The 18,558-nt window shown below is 46.8% G+C and overlaps 11 non-coding genes across 11 annotated transcripts; all 11 read left to right on the top strand.

The window, feature by feature from the left end:
• Positions 1-622: 622 nt before the first annotated feature.
• On the top strand, positions 623-813 carry LOC142276170 (U2 spliceosomal RNA). Its single transcript, XR_012739677.1, has one exon. It is a non-coding gene; the product is annotated as a U2 spliceosomal RNA (small nuclear RNA).
• A 1,387-nt stretch (positions 814-2,200) lies between these two features.
• LOC142276168 (U2 spliceosomal RNA) lies at positions 2,201-2,391 on the top strand. Its single transcript, XR_012739675.1, has one exon. It is a non-coding gene; the product is annotated as a U2 spliceosomal RNA (small nuclear RNA).
• A 1,387-nt stretch (positions 2,392-3,778) lies between these two features.
• LOC142276167 (U2 spliceosomal RNA) lies at positions 3,779-3,969 on the top strand. Its single transcript, XR_012739674.1, has one exon. It is a non-coding gene; the product is annotated as a U2 spliceosomal RNA (small nuclear RNA).
• A 1,387-nt stretch (positions 3,970-5,356) lies between these two features.
• LOC142276166 (U2 spliceosomal RNA) lies at positions 5,357-5,547 on the top strand. Its single transcript, XR_012739673.1, has one exon. It is a non-coding gene; the product is annotated as a U2 spliceosomal RNA (small nuclear RNA).
• A 1,387-nt stretch (positions 5,548-6,934) lies between these two features.
• On the top strand, positions 6,935-7,125 carry LOC142276165 (U2 spliceosomal RNA). The gene has a single exon (XR_012739672.1). It is a non-coding gene; the product is annotated as a U2 spliceosomal RNA (small nuclear RNA).
• A 1,387-nt stretch (positions 7,126-8,512) lies between these two features.
• LOC142276163 (U2 spliceosomal RNA) lies at positions 8,513-8,703 on the top strand. Its single transcript, XR_012739671.1, has one exon. It is a non-coding gene; the product is annotated as a U2 spliceosomal RNA (small nuclear RNA).
• Positions 8,704-10,090: 1,387 nt separating this feature from the next.
• On the top strand, positions 10,091-10,281 carry LOC142276162 (U2 spliceosomal RNA). The gene has a single exon (XR_012739670.1). It is a non-coding gene; the product is annotated as a U2 spliceosomal RNA (small nuclear RNA).
• Positions 10,282-11,668: 1,387 nt separating this feature from the next.
• On the top strand, positions 11,669-11,859 carry LOC142276161 (U2 spliceosomal RNA). The gene has a single exon (XR_012739669.1). It is a non-coding gene; the product is annotated as a U2 spliceosomal RNA (small nuclear RNA).
• A 1,387-nt stretch (positions 11,860-13,246) lies between these two features.
• Positions 13,247-13,437, top strand: LOC142276160 (U2 spliceosomal RNA). The gene has a single exon (XR_012739668.1). It is a non-coding gene; the product is annotated as a U2 spliceosomal RNA (small nuclear RNA).
• Positions 13,438-15,640: 2,203 nt separating this feature from the next.
• Positions 15,641-15,831, top strand: LOC142276159 (U2 spliceosomal RNA). The gene has a single exon (XR_012739667.1). It is a non-coding gene; the product is annotated as a U2 spliceosomal RNA (small nuclear RNA).
• Positions 15,832-17,218: 1,387 nt separating this feature from the next.
• On the top strand, positions 17,219-17,409 carry LOC142276158 (U2 spliceosomal RNA). Its single transcript, XR_012739666.1, has one exon. It is a non-coding gene; the product is annotated as a U2 spliceosomal RNA (small nuclear RNA).
• Positions 17,410-18,558: the final 1,149 nt, after the last annotated feature.

The following is an 18,558-nucleotide window of genomic DNA, read 5'->3' as shown; positions in this document are numbered from 1 at the left end:
TTTCCGTTTGAACTGTGCACAACATGAAGAGACGGAACACTGGCGGCTTGTCACAATGCCCCCCGATGACATCACAATAGCGCTGCTGCCTAGAAAACAAGCTGCGCAGAAGAAGTTGTTCTTTGGGTGGGAGGGTGGGCTAGTGGAAGGAGGGGGCAATCTCTTTTTTTCCCGGGTGGTAGGGGGATGACAGGAGAAGGGAAGCGGGTGGTGAGAAAGGTACAGAGGGCAGGGTTTGGGGGCTGGGAAGGAAAGGGAAAAGATTAGGGTTTGGGGATGATGAAAGGGCTTTCTACGGGTAAGGATGGCAAAGGGTGGCAGTGACGGAAAGTCAGGCAACCTGTCCTGTCCGTCTTTTTGTATCGTGAATTGGAAAGACTGCAAGGGGGAGGGGAGTTGCTTGCGCCCTAAAGGAGGAGTTATTCAGATTCATTGCAGTGGGCGGCGGCTGCAAAACGCACCATTCTTCTTGTTTTGGCTCTGCAAAGCAGCCTTTTCAAGGGTTGGCTTGGGTGACAAAATGTCTTGTGTAGGCGTGGGTTTGTCTCCCTCTCGCTCTCTCTCCCTAAGATGTGTCCGGCATAGGCCAGGGTGCCACTCGAGGCCCAAACCAATTCTGGTTATCGCTTCTCGGCCTTTTGGCTAAGATCAAGTGTAGTATCTGTTCTTATCAGTTTAATATCTGATACGTCCCCTATCTGGGGACCATATATTAAATGGATTTTTAGAACAGGGAGATGGAAAAAGAGCTTGCTCTGTCCACTCCACGCATTGACCTGGTATTGCAGTACCTCCAGGAACGGTGCACCCCTTCTTAACCCAGTTTCCAAAAGCAGAACTCAATTCACCTGATTCATATTAGCCCGATTTAATGAATTGGAAGAAAGCATACGTCTTCATATGCACCTCAATTTGGCCCATTCACTTTTCACACTTCCTCCTTTTGTTTTTTATCTTTCACACTTTTGACTTTCTTTATTCATCCAAATAGCAAACTCATCACCACTCAACCTGACCAACTCGGCTATGTCCCCGTGCTGCAGTTCTCTGTCTTATCTAGATCATTTGCAATTGAATGGAATAGATCCCTTTTGGACAAAGTGGATTCACCTGCTGCTGCAGTGACCACAGGTGTGATAACATCTAGAATTGGCATCTGGTGCGATCTCTCCGCTTCCACTCCAAAGAAAGTTACCTGTTTATTCCTATCATGCATTGGTTTTTGGGGTTTTCTTTGAGTAATGATGATCTCTTTAGTAGTCTGTTGGCGCCCTCTCCTGGAGGAATAGTTTGCTTGCTCTTGGACATTCTAAAAGAGAGGTCATGATAGACATTGAGCTTCTGAGCTCAATTGGGGACAGTCATGGGTGATGAATGTTTGCAACCTACTGCGAAGCCTCATACCGCAATATAAGGAACGTCAAATACTAAGAAAGGGCGGCCTATGAAAGAATTACTACTTTCAATAAGTACACTTAAACGGCTAATTGGGAATAGAAAAACTGTAAAAAGCCCTCTGAGAAAGCCCCCCTCTAACCTTTGATAGTAAGCTTTTCTGTAGTCTGCCTGTTGATGTATTTTCCGTTTGAACTGTGCACAACATGAAGAGACGGAACACTGGCGGCTTGTCACAATGCCCCCCGATGACATCACAATAGCGCTGCTGCCTAGAAAACAAGCTGCGCAGAAGAAGTTGTTCTTTGGGTGGGAGGGTGGGCTAGTGGAAGGAGGGGGCAATCTCTTTTTTTCCCGGGTGGTAGGGGGATGACAGGAGAAGGGAAGCGGGTGGTGAGAAAGGTACAGAGGGCAGGGTTTGGGGGCTGGGAAGGAAAGGGAAAAGATTAGGGTTTGGGGATGATGAAAGGGCTTTCTACGGGTAAGGATGGCAAAGGGTGGCAGTGACGGAAAGTCAGGCAACCTGTCCTGTCCGTCTTTTTGTATCGTGAATTGGAAAGACTGCAAGGGGGAGGGGAGTTGCTTGCGCCCTAAAGGAGGAGTTATTCAGATTCATTGCAGTGGGCGGCGGCTGCAAAACGCACCATTCTTCTTGTTTTGGCTCTGCAAAGCAGCCTTTTCAAGGGTTGGCTTGGGTGACAAAATGTCTTGTGTAGGCGTGGGTTTGTCTCCCTCTCGCTCTCTCTCCCTAAGATGTGTCCGGCATAGGCCAGGGTGCCACTCGAGGCCCAAACCAATTCTGGTTATCGCTTCTCGGCCTTTTGGCTAAGATCAAGTGTAGTATCTGTTCTTATCAGTTTAATATCTGATACGTCCCCTATCTGGGGACCATATATTAAATGGATTTTTAGAACAGGGAGATGGAAAAAGAGCTTGCTCTGTCCACTCCACGCATTGACCTGGTATTGCAGTACCTCCAGGAACGGTGCACCCCTTCTTAACCCAGTTTCCAAAAGCAGAACTCAATTCACCTGATTCATATTAGCCCGATTTAATGAATTGGAAGAAAGCATACGTCTTCATATGCACCTCAATTTGGCCCATTCACTTTTCACACTTCCTCCTTTTGTTTTTTATATTTCACACTTTTGACTTTCTTTATTCATCCAAATAGCAAACTCATCACCACTCAACCTGACCAACTCGGCTATGTCCCCGTGCTGCAGTTCTCTGTCTTATCTAGATCATTTGCAATTGAATGGAATAGATCCCTTTTGGACAAAGTGGATTCACCTGCTGCTGCAGTGACCACAGGTGTGATAACATCTAGAATTGGCATCTGGTGCGATCTCTCCGCTTCCACTCCAAAGAAAGTTACCTGTTTATTCCTATCATGCATTGGTTTTTGGGGTTTTCTTTGAGTAATGATGATCTCTTTAGTAGTCTGTTGGCGCCCTCTCCTGGAGGAATAGTTTGCTTGCTCTTGGACATTCTAAAAGAGAGGTCATGATAGACATTGAGCTTCTGAGCTCAATTGGGGACAGTCATGGGTGATGAATGTTTGCAACCTACTGCGAAGCCTCATACCGCAATATAAGGAACGTCAAATACTAAGAAAGGGCGGCCTATGAAAGAATTACTACTTTCAATAAGTACACTTAAACGGCTAATTGGGAATAGAAAAACTGTAAAAAGCCCTCTGAGAAAGCCCCCCTCTAACCTTTGATAGTAAGCTTTTCTGTAGTCTGCCTGTTGATGTATTTTCCGTTTGAACTGTGCACAACATGAAGAGACGGAACACTGGCGGCTTGTCACAATGCCCCCCGATGACATCACAATAGCGCTGCTGCCTAGAAAACAAGCTGCGCAGAAGAAGTTGTTCTTTGGGTGGGAGGGTGGGCTAGTGGAAGGAGGGGGCAATCTCTTTTTTTCCCGGGTGGTAGGGGGATGACAGGAGAAGGGAAGCGGGTGGTGAGAAAGGTACAGAGGGCAGGGTTTGGGGGCTGGGAAGGAAAGGGAAAAGATTAGGGTTTGGGGATGATGAAAGGGCTTTCTACGGGTAAGGATGGCAAAGGGTGGCAGTGACGGAAAGTCAGGCAACCTGTCCTGTCCGTCTTTTTGTATCGTGAATTGGAAAGACTGCAAGGGGGAGGGGAGTTGCTTGCGCCCTAAAGGAGGAGTTATTCAGATTCATTGCAGTGGGCGGCGGCTGCAAAACGCACCATTCTTCTTGTTTTGGCTCTGCAAAGCAGCCTTTTCAAGGGTTGGCTTGGGTGACAAAATGTCTTGTGTAGGCGTGGGTTTGTCTCCCTCTCGCTCTCTCTCCCTAAGATGTGTCCGGCATAGGCCAGGGTGCCACTCGAGGCCCAAACCAATTCTGGTTATCGCTTCTCGGCCTTTTGGCTAAGATCAAGTGTAGTATCTGTTCTTATCAGTTTAATATCTGATACGTCCCCTATCTGGGGACCATATATTAAATGGATTTTTAGAACAGGGAGATGGAAAAAGAGCTTGCTCTGTCCACTCCACGCATTGACCTGGTATTGCAGTACCTCCAGGAACGGTGCACCCCTTCTTAACCCAGTTTCCAAAAGCAGAACTCAATTCACCTGATTCATATTAGCCCGATTTAATGAATTGGAAGAAAGCATACGTCTTCATATGCACCTCAATTTGGCCCATTCACTTTTCACACTTCCTCCTTTTGTTTTTTATCTTTCACACTTTTGACTTTCTTTATTCATCCAAATAGCAAACTCATCACCACTCAACCTGACCAACTCGGCTATGTCCCCGTGCTGCAGTTCTCTGTCTTATCTAGATCATTTGCAATTGAATGGAATAGATCCCTTTTGGACAAAGTGGATTCACCTGCTGCTGCAGTGACCACAGGTGTGATAACATCTAGAATTGGCATCTGGTGCGATCTCTCCGCTTCCACTCCAAAGAAAGTTACCTGTTTATTCCTATCATGCATTGGTTTTTGGGGTTTTCTTTGAGTAATGATGATCTCTTTAGTAGTCTGTTGGCGCCCTCTCCTGGAGGAATAGTTTGCTTGCTCTTGGACATTCTAAAAGAGAGGTCATGATAGACATTGAGCTTCTGAGCTCAATTGGGGACAGTCATGGGTGATGAATGTTTGCAACCTACTGCGAAGCCTCATACCGCAATATAAGGAACGTCAAATACTAAGAAAGGGCGGCCTATGAAAGAATTACTACTTTCAATAAGTACACTTAAACGGCTAATTGGGAATAGAAAAACTGTAAAAAGCCCTCTGAGAAAGCCCCCCTCTAACCTTTGATAGTAAGCTTTTCTGTAGTCTGCCTGTTGATGTATTTTCCGTTTGAACTGTGCACAACATGAAGAGACGGAACACTGGCGGCTTGTCACAATGCCCCCCGATGACATCACAATAGCGCTGCTGCCTAGAAAACAAGCTGCGCAGAAGAAGTTGTTCTTTGGGTGGGAGGGTGGGCTAGTGGAAGGAGGGGGCAATCTCTTTTTTTCCCGGGTGGTAGGGGGATGACAGGAGAAGGGAAGCGGGTGGTGAGAAAGGTACAGAGGGCAGGGTTTGGGGGCTGGGAAGGAAAGGGAAAAGATTAGGGTTTGGGGATGATGAAAGGGCTTTCTACGGGTAAGGATGGCAAAGGGTGGCAGTGACGGAAAGTCAGGCAACCTGTCCTGTCCGTCTTTTTGTATCGTGAATTGGAAAGACTGCAAGGGGGAGGGGAGTTGCTTGCGCCCTAAAGGAGGAGTTATTCAGATTCATTGCAGTGGGCGGCGGCTGCAAAACGCACCATTCTTCTTGTTTTGGCTCTGCAAAGCAGCCTTTTCAAGGGTTGGCTTGGGTGACAAAATGTCTTGTGTAGGCGTGGGTTTGTCTCCCTCTCGCTCTCTCTCCCTAAGATGTGTCCGGCATAGGCCAGGGTGCCACTCGAGGCCCAAACCAATTCTGGTTATCGCTTCTCGGCCTTTTGGCTAAGATCAAGTGTAGTATCTGTTCTTATCAGTTTAATATCTGATACGTCCCCTATCTGGGGACCATATATTAAATGGATTTTTAGAACAGGGAGATGGAAAAAGAGCTTGCTCTGTCCACTCCACGCATTGACCTGGTATTGCAGTACCTCCAGGAACGGTGCACCCCTTCTTAACCCAGTTTCCAAAAGCAGAACTCAATTCACCTGATTCATATTAGCCCGATTTAATGAATTGGAAGAAAGCATACGTCTTCATATGCACCTCAATTTGGCCCATTCACTTTTCACACTTCCTCCTTTTGTTTTTTATCTTTCACACTTTTGACTTTCTTTATTCATCCAAATAGCAAACTCATCACCACTCAACCTGACCAACTCGGCTATGTCCCCGTGCTGCAGTTCTCTGTCTTATCTAGATCATTTGCAATTGAATGGAATAGATCCCTTTTGGACAAAGTGGATTCACCTGCTGCTGCAGTGACCACAGGTGTGATAACATCTAGAATTGGCATCTGGTGCGATCTCTCCGCTTCCACTCCAAAGAAAGTTACCTGTTTATTCCTATCATGCATTGGTTTTTGGGGTTTTCTTTGAGTAATGATGATCTCTTTAGTAGTCTGTTGGCGCCCTCTCCTGGAGGAATAGTTTGCTTGCTCTTGGACATTCTAAAAGAGAGGTCATGATAGACATTGAGCTTCTGAGCTCAATTGGGGACAGTCATGGGTGATGAATGTTTGCAACCTACTGCGAAGCCTCATACCGCAATATAAGGAACGTCAAATACTAAGAAAGGGCGGCCTATGAAAGAATTACTACTTTCAATAAGTACACTTAAACGGCTAATTGGGAATAGAAAAACTGTAAAAAGCCCTCTGAGAAAGCCCCCCTCTAACCTTTGATAGTAAGCTTTTCTGTAGTCTGCCTGTTGATGTATTTTCCGTTTGAACTGTGCACAACATGAAGAGACGGAACACTGGCGGCTTGTCACAATGCCCCCCGATGACATCACAATAGCGCTGCTGCCTAGAAAACAAGCTGCGCAGAAGAAGTTGTTCTTTGGGTGGGAGGGTGGGCTAGTGGAAGGAGGGGGCAATCTCTTTTTTTCCCGGGTGGTAGGGGGATGACAGGAGAAGGGAAGCGGGTGGTGAGAAAGGTACAGAGGGCAGGGTTTGGGGGCTGGGAAGGAAAGGGAAAAGATTAGGGTTTGGGGATGATGAAAGGGCTTTCTACGGGTAAGGATGGCAAAGGGTGGCAGTGACGGAAAGTCAGGCAACCTGTCCTGTCCGTCTTTTTGTATCGTGAATTGGAAAGACTGCAAGGGGGAGGGGAGTTGCTTGCGCCCTAAAGGAGGAGTTATTCAGATTCATTGCAGTGGGCGGCGGCTGCAAAACGCACCATTCTTCTTGTTTTGGCTCTGCAAAGCAGCCTTTTCAAGGGTTGGCTTGGGTGACAAAATGTCTTGTGTAGGCGTGGGTTTGTCTCCCTCTCGCTCTCTCTCCCTAAGATGTGTCCGGCATAGGCCAGGGTGCCACTCGAGGCCCAAACCAATTCTGGTTATCGCTTCTCGGCCTTTTGGCTAAGATCAAGTGTAGTATCTGTTCTTATCAGTTTAATATCTGATACGTCCCCTATCTGGGGACCATATATTAAATGGATTTTTAGAACAGGGAGATGGAAAAAGAGCTTGCTCTGTCCACTCCACGCATTGACCTGGTATTGCAGTACCTCCAGGAACGGTGCACCCCTTCTTAACCCAGTTTCCAAAAGCAGAACTCAATTCACCTGATTCATATTAGCCCGATTTAATGAATTGGAAGAAAGCATACGTCTTCATATGCACCTCAATTTGGCCCATTCACTTTTCACACTTCCTCCTTTTGTTTTTTATCTTTCACACTTTTGACTTTCTTTATTCATCCAAATAGCAAACTCATCACCACTCAACCTGACCAACTCGGCTATGTCCCCGTGCTGCAGTTCTCTGTCTTATCTAGATCATTTGCAATTGAATGGAATAGATCCCTTTTGGACAAAGTGGATTCACCTGCTGCTGCAGTGACCACAGGTGTGATAACATCTAGAATTGGCATCTGGTGCGATCTCTCCGCTTCCACTCCAAAGAAAGTTACCTGTTTATTCCTATCATGCATTGGTTTTTGGGGTTTTCTTTGAGTAATGATGATCTCTTTAGTAGTCTGTTGGCGCCCTCTCCTGGAGGAATAGTTTGCTTGCTCTTGGACATTCTAAAAGAGAGGTCATGATAGACATTGAGCTTCTGAGCTCAATTGGGGACAGTCATGGGTGATGAATGTTTGCAACCTACTGCGAAGCCTCATACCGCAATATAAGGAACGTCAAATACTAAGAAAGGGCGGCCTATGAAAGAATTACTACTTTCAATAAGTACACTTAAACGGCTAATTGGGAATAGAAAAACTGTAAAAAGCCCTCTGAGAAAGCCCCCCTCTAACCTTTGATAGTAAGCTTTTCTGTAGTCTGCCTGTTGATGTATTTTCCGTTTGAACTGTGCACAACATGAAGAGACGGAACACTGGCGGCTTGTCACAATGCCCCCCGATGACATCACAATAGCGCTGCTGCCTAGAAAACAAGCTGCGCAGAAGAAGTTGTTCTTTGGGTGGGAGGGTGGGCTAGTGGAAGGAGGGGGCAATCTCTTTTTTTCCCGGGTGGTAGGGGGATGACAGGAGAAGGGAAGCGGGTGGTGAGAAAGGTACAGAGGGCAGGGTTTGGGGGCTGGGAAGGAAAGGGAAAAGATTAGGGTTTGGGGATGATGAAAGGGCTTTCTACGGGTAAGGATGGCAAAGGGTGGCAGTGACGGAAAGTCAGGCAACCTGTCCTGTCCGTCTTTTTGTATCGTGAATTGGAAAGACTGCAAGGGGGAGGGGAGTTGCTTGCGCCCTAAAGGAGGAGTTATTCAGATTCATTGCAGTGGGCGGCGGCTGCAAAACGCACCATTCTTCTTGTTTTGGCTCTGCAAAGCAGCCTTTTCAAGGGTTGGCTTGGGTGACAAAATGTCTTGTGTAGGCGTGGGTTTGTCTCCCTCTCGCTCTCTCTCCCTAAGATGTGTCCGGCATAGGCCAGGGTGCCACTCGAGGCCCAAACCAATTCTGGTTATCGCTTCTCGGCCTTTTGGCTAAGATCAAGTGTAGTATCTGTTCTTATCAGTTTAATATCTGATACGTCCCCTATCTGGGGACCATATATTAAATGGATTTTTAGAACAGGGAGATGGAAAAAGAGCTTGCTCTGTCCACTCCACGCATTGACCTGGTATTGCAGTACCTCCAGGAACGGTGCACCCCTTCTTAACCCAGTTTCCAAAAGCAGAACTCAATTCACCTGATTCATATTAGCCCGATTTAATGAATTGGAAGAAAGCATACGTCTTCATATGCACCTCAATTTGGCCCATTCACTTTTCACACTTCCTCCTTTTGTTTTTTATCTTTCACACTTTTGACTTTCTTTATTCATCCAAATAGCAAACTCATCACCACTCAACCTGACCAACTCGGCTATGTCCCCGTGCTGCAGTTCTCTGTCTTATCTAGATCATTTGCAATTGAATGGAATAGATCCCTTTTGGACAAAGTGGATTCACCTGCTGCTGCAGTGACCACAGGTGTGATAACATCTAGAATTGGCATCTGGTGCGATCTCTCCGCTTCCACTCCAAAGAAAGTTACCTGTTTATTCCTATCATGCATTGGTTTTTGGGGTTTTCTTTGAGTAATGATGATCTCTTTAGTAGTCTGTTGGCGCCCTCTCCTGGAGGAATAGTTTGCTTGCTCTTGGACATTCTAAAAGAGAGGTCATGATAGACATTGAGCTTCTGAGCTCAATTGGGGACAGTCATGGGTGATGAATGTTTGCAACCTACTGCGAAGCCTCATACCGCAATATAAGGAACGTCAAATACTAAGAAAGGGCGGCCTATGAAAGAATTACTACTTTCAATAAGTACACTTAAACGGCTAATTGGGAATAGAAAAACTGTAAAAAGCCCTCTGAGAAAGCCCCCCTCTAACCTTTGATAGTAAGCTTTTCTGTAGTCTGCCTGTTGATGTATTTTCCGTTTGAACTGTGCACAACATGAAGAGACGGAACACTGGCGGCTTGTCACAATGCCCCCCGATGACATCACAATAGCGCTGCTGCCTAGAAAACAAGCTGCGCAGAAGAAGTTGTTCTTTGGGTGGGAGGGTGGGCTAGTGGAAGGAGGGGGCAATCTCTTTTTTTCCCGGGTGGTAGGGGGATGACAGGAGAAGGGAAGCGGGTGGTGAGAAAGGTACAGAGGGCAGGGTTTGGGGGCTGGGAAGGAAAGGGAAAAGATTAGGGTTTGGGGATGATGAAAGGGCTTTCTACGGGTAAGGATGGCAAAGGGTGGCAGTGACGGAAAGTCAGGCAACCTGTCCTGTCCGTCTTTTTGTATCGTGAATTGGAAAGACTGCAAGGGGGAGGGGAGTTGCTTGCGCCCTAAAGGAGGAGTTATTCAGATTCATTGCAGTGGGCGGCGGCTGCAAAACGCACCATTCTTCTTGTTTTGGCTCTGCAAAGCAGCCTTTTCAAGGGTTGGCTTGGGTGACAAAATGTCTTGTGTAGGCGTGGGTTTGTCTCCCTCTCGCTCTCTCTCCCTAAGATGTGTCCGGCATAGGCCAGGGTGCCACTCGAGGCCCAAACCAATTCTGGTTATCGCTTCTCGGCCTTTTGGCTAAGATCAAGTGTAGTATCTGTTCTTATCAGTTTAATATCTGATACGTCCCCTATCTGGGGACCATATATTAAATGGATTTTTAGAACAGGGAGATGGAAAAAGAGCTTGCTCTGTCCACTCCACGCATTGACCTGGTATTGCAGTACCTCCAGGAACGGTGCACCCCTTCTTAACCCAGTTTCCAAAAGCAGAACTCAATTCACCTGATTCATATTAGCCCGATTTAATGAATTGGAAGAAAGCATACGTCTTCATATGCACCTCAATTTGGCCCATTCACTTTTCACACTTCCTCCTTTTGTTTTTTATCTTTCACACTTTTGACTTTCTTTATTCATCCAAATAGCAAACTCATCACCACTCAACCTGACCAACTCGGCTATGTCCCCGTGCTGCAGTTCTCTGTCTTATCTAGATCATTTGCAATTGAATGGAATAGATCCCTTTTGGACAAAGTGGATTCACCTGCTGCTGCAGTGACCACAGGTGTGATAACATCTAGAATTGGCATCTGGTGCGATCTCTCCGCTTCCACTCCAAAGAAAGTTACCTGTTTATTCCTATCATGCATTGGTTTTTGGGGTTTTCTTTGAGTAATGATGATCTCTTTAGTAGTCTGTTGGCGCCCTCTCCTGGAGGAATAGTTTGCTTGCTCTTGGACATTCTAAAAGAGAGGTCATGATAGACATTGAGCTTCTGAGCTCAATTGGGGACAGTCATGGGTGATGAATGTTTGCAACCTACTGCGAAGCCTCATACCGCAATATAAGGAACGTCAAATACTAAGAAAGGGCGGCCTATGAAAGAATTACTACTTTCAATAAGTACACTTAAACGGCTAATTGGGAATAGAAAAACTGTAAAAAGCCCTCTGAGAAAGCCCCCCTCTAACCTTTGATAGTAAGCTTTTCTGTAGTCTGCCTGTTGATGTATTTTCCGTTTGAACTGTGCACAACATGAAGAGACGGAACACTGGCGGCTTGTCACAATGCCCCCCGATGACATCACAATAGCGCTGCTGCCTAGAAAACAAGCTGCGCAGAAGAAGTTGTTCTTTGGGTGGGAGGGTGGGCTAGTGGAAGGAGGGGGCAATCTCTTTTTTTCCCGGGTGGTAGGGGGATGACAGGAGAAGGGAAGCGGGTGGTGAGAAAGGTACAGAGGGCAGGGTTTGGGGGCTGGGAAGGAAAGGGAAAAGATTAGGGTTTGGGGATGATGAAAGGGCTTTCTACGGGTAAGGATGGCAAAGGGTGGCAGTGACGGAAAGTCAGGCAACCTGTCCTGTCCGTCTTTTTGTATCGTGAATTGGAAAGACTGCAAGGGGGAGGGGAGTTGCTTGCGCCCTAAAGGAGGAGTTATTCAGATTCATTGCAGTGGGCGGCGGCTGCAAAACGCACCATTCTTCTTGTTTTGGCTCTGCAAAGCAGCCTTTTCAAGGGTTGGCTTGGGTGACAAAATGTCTTGTGTAGGCGTGGGTTTGTCTCCCTCTCGCTCTCTCTCCCTAAGATGTGTCCGGCATAGGCCAGGGTGCCACTCGAGGCCCAAACCAATTCTGGTTATCGCTTCTCGGCCTTTTGGCTAAGATCAAGTGTAGTATCTGTTCTTATCAGTTTAATATCTGATACGTCCCCTATCTGGGGACCATATATTAAATGGATTTTTAGAACAGGGAGATGGAAAAAGAGCTTGCTCTGTCCACTCCACGCATTGACCTGGTATTGCAGTACCTCCAGGAACGGTGCACCCCTTCTTAACCCAGTTTCCAAAAGCAGAACTCAATTCACCTGATTCATATTAGCCCGATTTAATGAATTGGAAGAAAGCATACGTCTTCATATGCACCTCAATTTGGCCCATTCACTTTTCACACTTCCTCCTTTTGTTTTTTATCTTTCACACTTTTGACTTTCTTTATTCATCCAAATAGCAAACTCATCACCACTCAACCTGACCAACTCGGCTATGTCCCCGTGCTGCAGTTCTCTGTCTTATCTAGATCATTTGCAATTGAATGGAATAGATCCCTTTTGGACAAAGTGGATTCACCTGCTGCTGCAGTGACCACAGGTGTGATAACATCTAGAATTGGCATCTGGTGCGATCTCTCCGCTTCCACTCCAAAGAAAGTTACCTGTTTATTCCTATCATGCATTGGTTTTTGGGGTTTTCTTTGAGTAATGATGATCTCTTTAGTAGTCTGTTGGCGCCCTCTCCTGGAGGAATAGTTTGCTTGCTCTTGGACATTCTAAAAGAGAGGTCATGATAGACATTGAGCTTCTGAGCTCAATTGGGGACAGTCATGGGTGATGAATGTTTGCAACCTACTGCGAAGCCTCATACCGCAATATAAGGAACGTCAAATACTAAGAAAGGGCGGCCTATGAAAGAATTACTACTTTCAATAAGTACACTTAAACGGCTAATTGGGAATAGAAAAACTGTAAAAAGCCCTCTGAGAAAGCCCCCCTCTAACCTTTGATAGTAAGCTTTTCTGTAGTCTGCCTGTTGATGTATTTTCCGTTTGAACTGTGCACAACATGAAGAGACGGAACACTGGCGGCTTGTCACAATGCCCCCCGATGACATCACAATAGCGCTGCTGCCTAGAAAACAAGCTGCGCAGAAGAAGTTGTTCTTTGGGTGGGAGGGTGGGCTAGTGGAAGGAGGGGGCAATCTCTTTTTTTCCCGGGTGGTAGGGGGATGACAGGAGAAGGGAAGCGGGTGGTGAGAAAGGTACAGAGGGCAGGGTTTGGGGGCTGGGAAGGAAAGGGAAAAGATTAGGGTTTGGGGATGATGAAAGGGCTTTCTACGGGTAAGGATGGCAAAGGGTGGCAGTGACGGAAAGTCAGGCAACCTGTCCTGTCCGTCTTTTTGTATCGTGAATTGGAAAGACTGCAAGGGGGAGGGGAGTTGCTTGCGCCCTAAAGGAGGAGTTATTCAGATTCATTGCAGTGGGCGGCGGCTGCAAAACGCACCATTCTTCTTGTTTTGGCTCTGCAAAGCAGCCTTTTCAAGGGTTGGCTTGGGTGACAAAATGTCTTGTGTAGGCGTGGGTTTGTCTCCCTCTCGCTCTCTCTCCCTAAGATGTGTCCGGCATAGGCCAGGGTGCCACTCGAGGCCCAAACCAATTCTGGTTATCGCTTCTCGGCCTTTTGGCTAAGATCAAGTGTAGTATCTGTTCTTATCAGTTTAATATCTGATACGTCCCCTATCTGGGGACCATATATTAAATGGATTTTTAGAACAGGGAGATGGAAAAAGAGCTTGCTCTGTCCACTCCACGCATTGACCTGGTATTGCAGTACCTCCAGGAACGGTGCACCCCTTCTTAACCCAGTTTCCAAAAGCAGAACTCAATTCACCTGATTCATATTAGCCCGATTTAATGAATTGGAAGAAAGCATACGTCTTCATATGCACCTCAATTTGGCCCATTCACTTTTCACACTTCCTCCTTTTGTTTTTTATCTTTCACACTTTTGACTTTCTTTATTCATCCAAATAGCAAACTCATCACCACTCAACCTGACCAACTCGGCTATGTCCCCGTGCTGCAGTTCTCTGTCTTATCTAGATCATTTGCAATTGAATGGAATAGATCCCTTTTGGACAAAGTGGATTCACCTGCTGCTGCAGTGACCACAGGTGTGATAACATCTAGAATTGGCATCTGGTGCGATCTCTCCGCTTCCACTCCAAAGAAAGTTACCTGTTTATTCCTATCATGCATTGGTTTTTGGGGTTTTCTTTGAGTAATGATGATCTCTTTAGTAGTCTGTTGGCGCCCTCTCCTGGAGGAATAGTTTGCTTGCTCTTGGACATTCTAAAAGAGAGGTCATGATAGACATTGAGCTTCTGAGCTCAATTGGGGACAGTCATGGGTGATGAATGTTTGCAACCTACTGCGAAGCCTCATACCGCAATATAAGGAACGTCAAATACTAAGAAAGGGCGGCCTATGAAAGAATTACTACTTTCAATAAGTACACTTAAACGGCTAATTGGGAATAGAAAAACTGTAAAAAGCCCTCTGAGAAAGCCCCCCTCTAACCTTTGATAGTAAGCTTTTCTGTAGTCTGCCTGTTGATGTATTTTCCGTTTGAACTGTGCACAACATGAAGAGACGGAACACTGGCGGCTTGTCACAATGCCCCCCGATGACATCACAATAGCGCTGCTGCCTAGAAAACAAGCTGCGCAGAAGAAGTTGTTCTTTGGGTGGGAGGGTGGGCTAGTGGAAGGAGGGGGCAATCTCTTTTTTTCCCGGGTGGTAGGGGGATGACAGGAGAAGGGAAGCGGGTGGTGAGAAAGGTACAGAGGGCAGGGTTTGGGGGCTGGGAAGGAAAGGGAAAAGATTAGGGTTTGGGGATGATGAAAGGGCTTTCTACGGGTAAGGATGGCAAAGGGTGGCAGTGACGGAAAGTCAGGCAACCTGTCCTGTCCGTCTTTTTGTATCGTGAATTGGAAAGACTGCAAGGGGGAGGGGAGTTGCTTGCGCCCTAAAGGAGGAGTTATTCAGATTCATTGCAGTGGGCGGCGGCTGCAAAACGCACCATTCTTCTTGTTTTGGCTCTGCAAAGCAGCCTTTTCAAGGGTTGGCTTGGGTGACAAAATGTCTTGTGTAGGCGTGGGTTTGTCTCCCTCTCGCTCTCTCTCCCTAAGATGTGTCCGGCATAGGCCAGGGTGCCACTCGAGGCCCAAACCAATTCTGGTTATCGCTTCTCGGCCTTTTGGCTAAGATCAAGTGTAGTGTTGTTCGAAGAGGTGGTTTAAGCTCCAGGCCACCTTAGTACAATGATACAATGCACACTGGAAGGTTGCGCTTGCTAGTACTCTGGGTGGATAGTATATTCATCTAGAGGAAAACATGGCCCTACCAGGATCGAGGCTATTAGACTGAGTAAGGGTGGGGGGCTATGGTACAACGTGCCCCAGGACTGACGACCCTGGAGTGAGTCTGAGCTTGCTGGCTTGGGACCCCGGCAAGCCTTGGGCTCTGTAGCACACCGTACCTTGCCTTTTCATACTTTTTGAGCATATTACCCTATCCCGGCCTTCTGGCTAGGAAGGGAAATTTTTATAATCCCGGTCGGAGGTCTGGTCAGCTTTGGGCTGAGAAACTAACACCCGGTTGGAGGTCCGGGTCAGCTTCGGCTGAGAAACCAACACCCGGTTGGAGGTCTGGGTCAGCTTCGGCTGAGAAACCAACACCCGGTTGGAGGTCCGGTTAGCCTTGGGCTGAGAAACCAACACCGGTTGACGGTCCGGGCAGTTTCGGCTGCGAAACCAACAACTAGTAGCTCTCTACTCCACTTGGGTAAGATGCCTGGGTGGACGCTGGGAGCAACGACAAGGCTCAACCAGGCTTCGGCTTGGGGGAGCACCGAAGATCCCTGACCCTTGCTGTGGCCTTCTGGCTCGGAGGGACGGGGTTGATTTTTGGGGACCCTCTCCTCACGGTGGGGTCCACACGAATCCTAGCCTTTGCACTGTTTTTGGTGTGACTTCGGTCATGCATTTTTTGTGGTGCATCGCTTCTCGGCCTTTTGGCTAAGATCAAGTGTAGTATCTGTTCTTATCAGTTTAATATCTGATACGTCCCCTATCTGGGGACCATATATTAAATGGATTTTTAGAACAGGGAGATGGAAAAAGAGCTTGCTCTGTCCACTCCACGCATTGACCTGGTATTGCAGTACCTCCAGGAACGGTGCACCCCTTCTTAACCCAGTTTCCAAAAGCAGAACTCAATTCACCTGATTCATATTAGCCCGATTTAATGAATTGGAAGAAAGCATACGTCTTCATATGCACCTCAATTTGGCCCATTCACTTTTCACACTTCCTCCTTTTGTTTTTTATCTTTCACACTTTTGACTTTCTTTATTCATCCAAATAGCAAACTCATCACCACTCAACCTGACCAACTCGGCTATGTCCCCGTGCTGCAGTTCTCTGTCTTATCTAGATCATTTGCAATTGAATGGAATAGATCCCTTTTGGACAAAGTGGATTCACCTGCTGCTGCAGTGACCACAGGTGTGATAACATCTAGAATTGGCATCTGGTGCGATCTCTCCGCTTCCACTCCAAAGAAAGTTACCTGTTTATTCCTATCATGCATTGGTTTTTGGGGTTTTCTTTGAGTAATGATGATCTCTTTAGTAGTCTGTTGGCGCCCTCTCCTGGAGGAATAGTTTGCTTGCTCTTGGACATTCTAAAAGAGAGGTCATGATAGACATTGAGCTTCTGAGCTCAATTGGGGACAGTCATGGGTGATGAATGTTTGCAACCTACTGCGAAGCCTCATACCGCAATATAAGGAACGTCAAATACTAAGAAAGGGCGGCCTATGAAAGAATTACTACTTTCAATAAGTACACTTAAACGGCTAATTGGGAATAGAAAAACTGTAAAAAGCCCTCTGAGAAAGCCCCCCTCTAACCTTTGATAGTAAGCTTTTCTGTAGTCTGCCTGTTGATGTATTTTCCGTTTGAACTGTGCACAACATGAAGAGACGGAACACTGGCGGCTTGTCACAATGCCCCCCGATGACATCACAATAGCGCTGCTGCCTAGAAAACAAGCTGCGCAGAAGAAGTTGTTCTTTGGGTGGGAGGGTGGGCTAGTGGAAGGAGGGGGCAATCTCTTTTTTTCCCGGGTGGTAGGGGGATGACAGGAGAAGGGAAGCGGGTGGTGAGAAAGGTACAGAGGGCAGGGTTTGGGGGCTGGGAAGGAAAGGGAAAAGATTAGGATTTGGGGATGATGAAAGGGCTTTCTACGGGTAAGGATGGCAAAGGGTGGCAGTGACGGAAAGTCAGGCAACCTGTCCTGTCCGTCTTTTTGTATCGTGAATTGGAAAGACTGCAAGGGGGAGGGGAGTTGCTTGCGCCCTAAAGGAGGAGTTATTCAGATTCATTGCAGTGGGCGGCGGCTGCAAAACGCACCATTCTTCTTGTTTTGGCTCTGCAAAGCAGCCTTTTCAAGGGTTGGCTTGGGTGACAAAATGTCTTGTGTAGGCGTGGGTTTGTCTCCCTCTCGCTCTCTCTCCCTAAGATGTGTCCGGCATAGGCCAGGGTGCCACTCGAGGCCCAAACCAATTCTGGTTATCGCTTCTCGGCCTTTTGGCTAAGATCAAGTGTAGTATCTGTTCTTATCAGTTTAATATCTGATACGTCCCCTATCTGGGGACCATATATTAAATGGATTTTTAGAACAGGGAGATGGAAAAAGAGCTTGCTCTGTCCACTCCACGCATTGACCTGGTATTGCAGTACCTCCAGGAACGGTGCACCCCTTCTTAACCCAGTTTCCAAAAGCAGAACTCAATTCACCTGATTCATATTAGCCCGATTTAATGAATTGGAAGAAAGCATACGTCTTCATATGCACCTCAATTTGGCCCATTCACTTTTCACACTTCCTCCTTTTGTTTTTTATCTTTCACACTTTTGACTTTCTTTATTCATCCAAATAGCAAACTCATCACCACTCAACCTGACCAACTCGGCTATGTCCCCGTGCTGCAGTTCTCTGTCTTATCTAGATCATTTGCAATTGAATGGAATAGATCCCTTTTGGACAAAGTGGATTCACCTGCTGCTGCAGTGACCACAGGTGTGATAACATCTAGAATTGGCATCTGGTGCGATCTCTCCGCTTCCACTCCAAAGAAAGTTACCTGTTTATTCCTATCATGCATTGGTTTTTGGGGTTTTCTTTGAGTAATGATGATCTCTTTAGTAGTCTGTTGGCGCCCTCTCCTGGAGGAATAGTTTGCTTGCTCTTGGACATTCTAAAAGAGAGGTCATGATAGACATTGAGCTTCTGAGCTCAATTGGGGACAGTCATGGGTGATGAATGTTTGCAACCTACTGCGAAGCCTCATACCGCAATATAAGGAACGTCAAATACTAAGAAAGGGCGGCCTATGAAAGAATTACTACTTTCAATAAGTACACTTAAACGGCTAATTGGGAATAGAAAAACTGTAAAAAGCCCTCTGAGAAAGCCCCCCTCTAACCTTTGATAGTAAGCTTTTCTGTAGTCTGCCTGTTGATGTATTTTCCGTTTGAACTGTGCACAACATGAAGAGACGGAACACTGGCGGCTTGTCACAATGCCCCCCGATGACATCACAATAGCGCTGCTGCCTAGAAAACAAGCTGCGCAGAAGAAGTTGTTCTTTGGGTGGGAGGGTGGGCTAGTGGAAGGAGGGGGCAATCTCTTTTTTTCCCGGGTGGTAGGGGGATGACAGGAGAAGGGAAGCGGGTGGTGAGAAAGGTACAGAGGGCAGGGTTTGGGGGCTGGGAAGGAAAGGGAAAAGATTAGGGTTTGGGGATGATGAAAGGGCTTTCTACGGGTAAGGATGGCAAAGGGTGGCAGTGACGGAAAGTCAGGCAACCTGTCCTGTCCGTCTTTTTGTATCGTGAATTGGAAAGACTGCAA

The sequence above is a fragment of the Anomaloglossus baeobatrachus genome, unplaced genomic scaffold (assembly GCF_048569485.1).
Source record: "Anomaloglossus baeobatrachus isolate aAnoBae1 unplaced genomic scaffold, aAnoBae1.hap1 Scaffold_3934, whole genome shotgun sequence".
Lineage (NCBI taxonomy): Eukaryota > Metazoa > Chordata > Amphibia > Anura > Aromobatidae > Anomaloglossus > Anomaloglossus baeobatrachus.
Note: the sequence above shows the minus strand (reverse complement) of the source record. Positions and strands in the feature narration are given on the sequence as shown.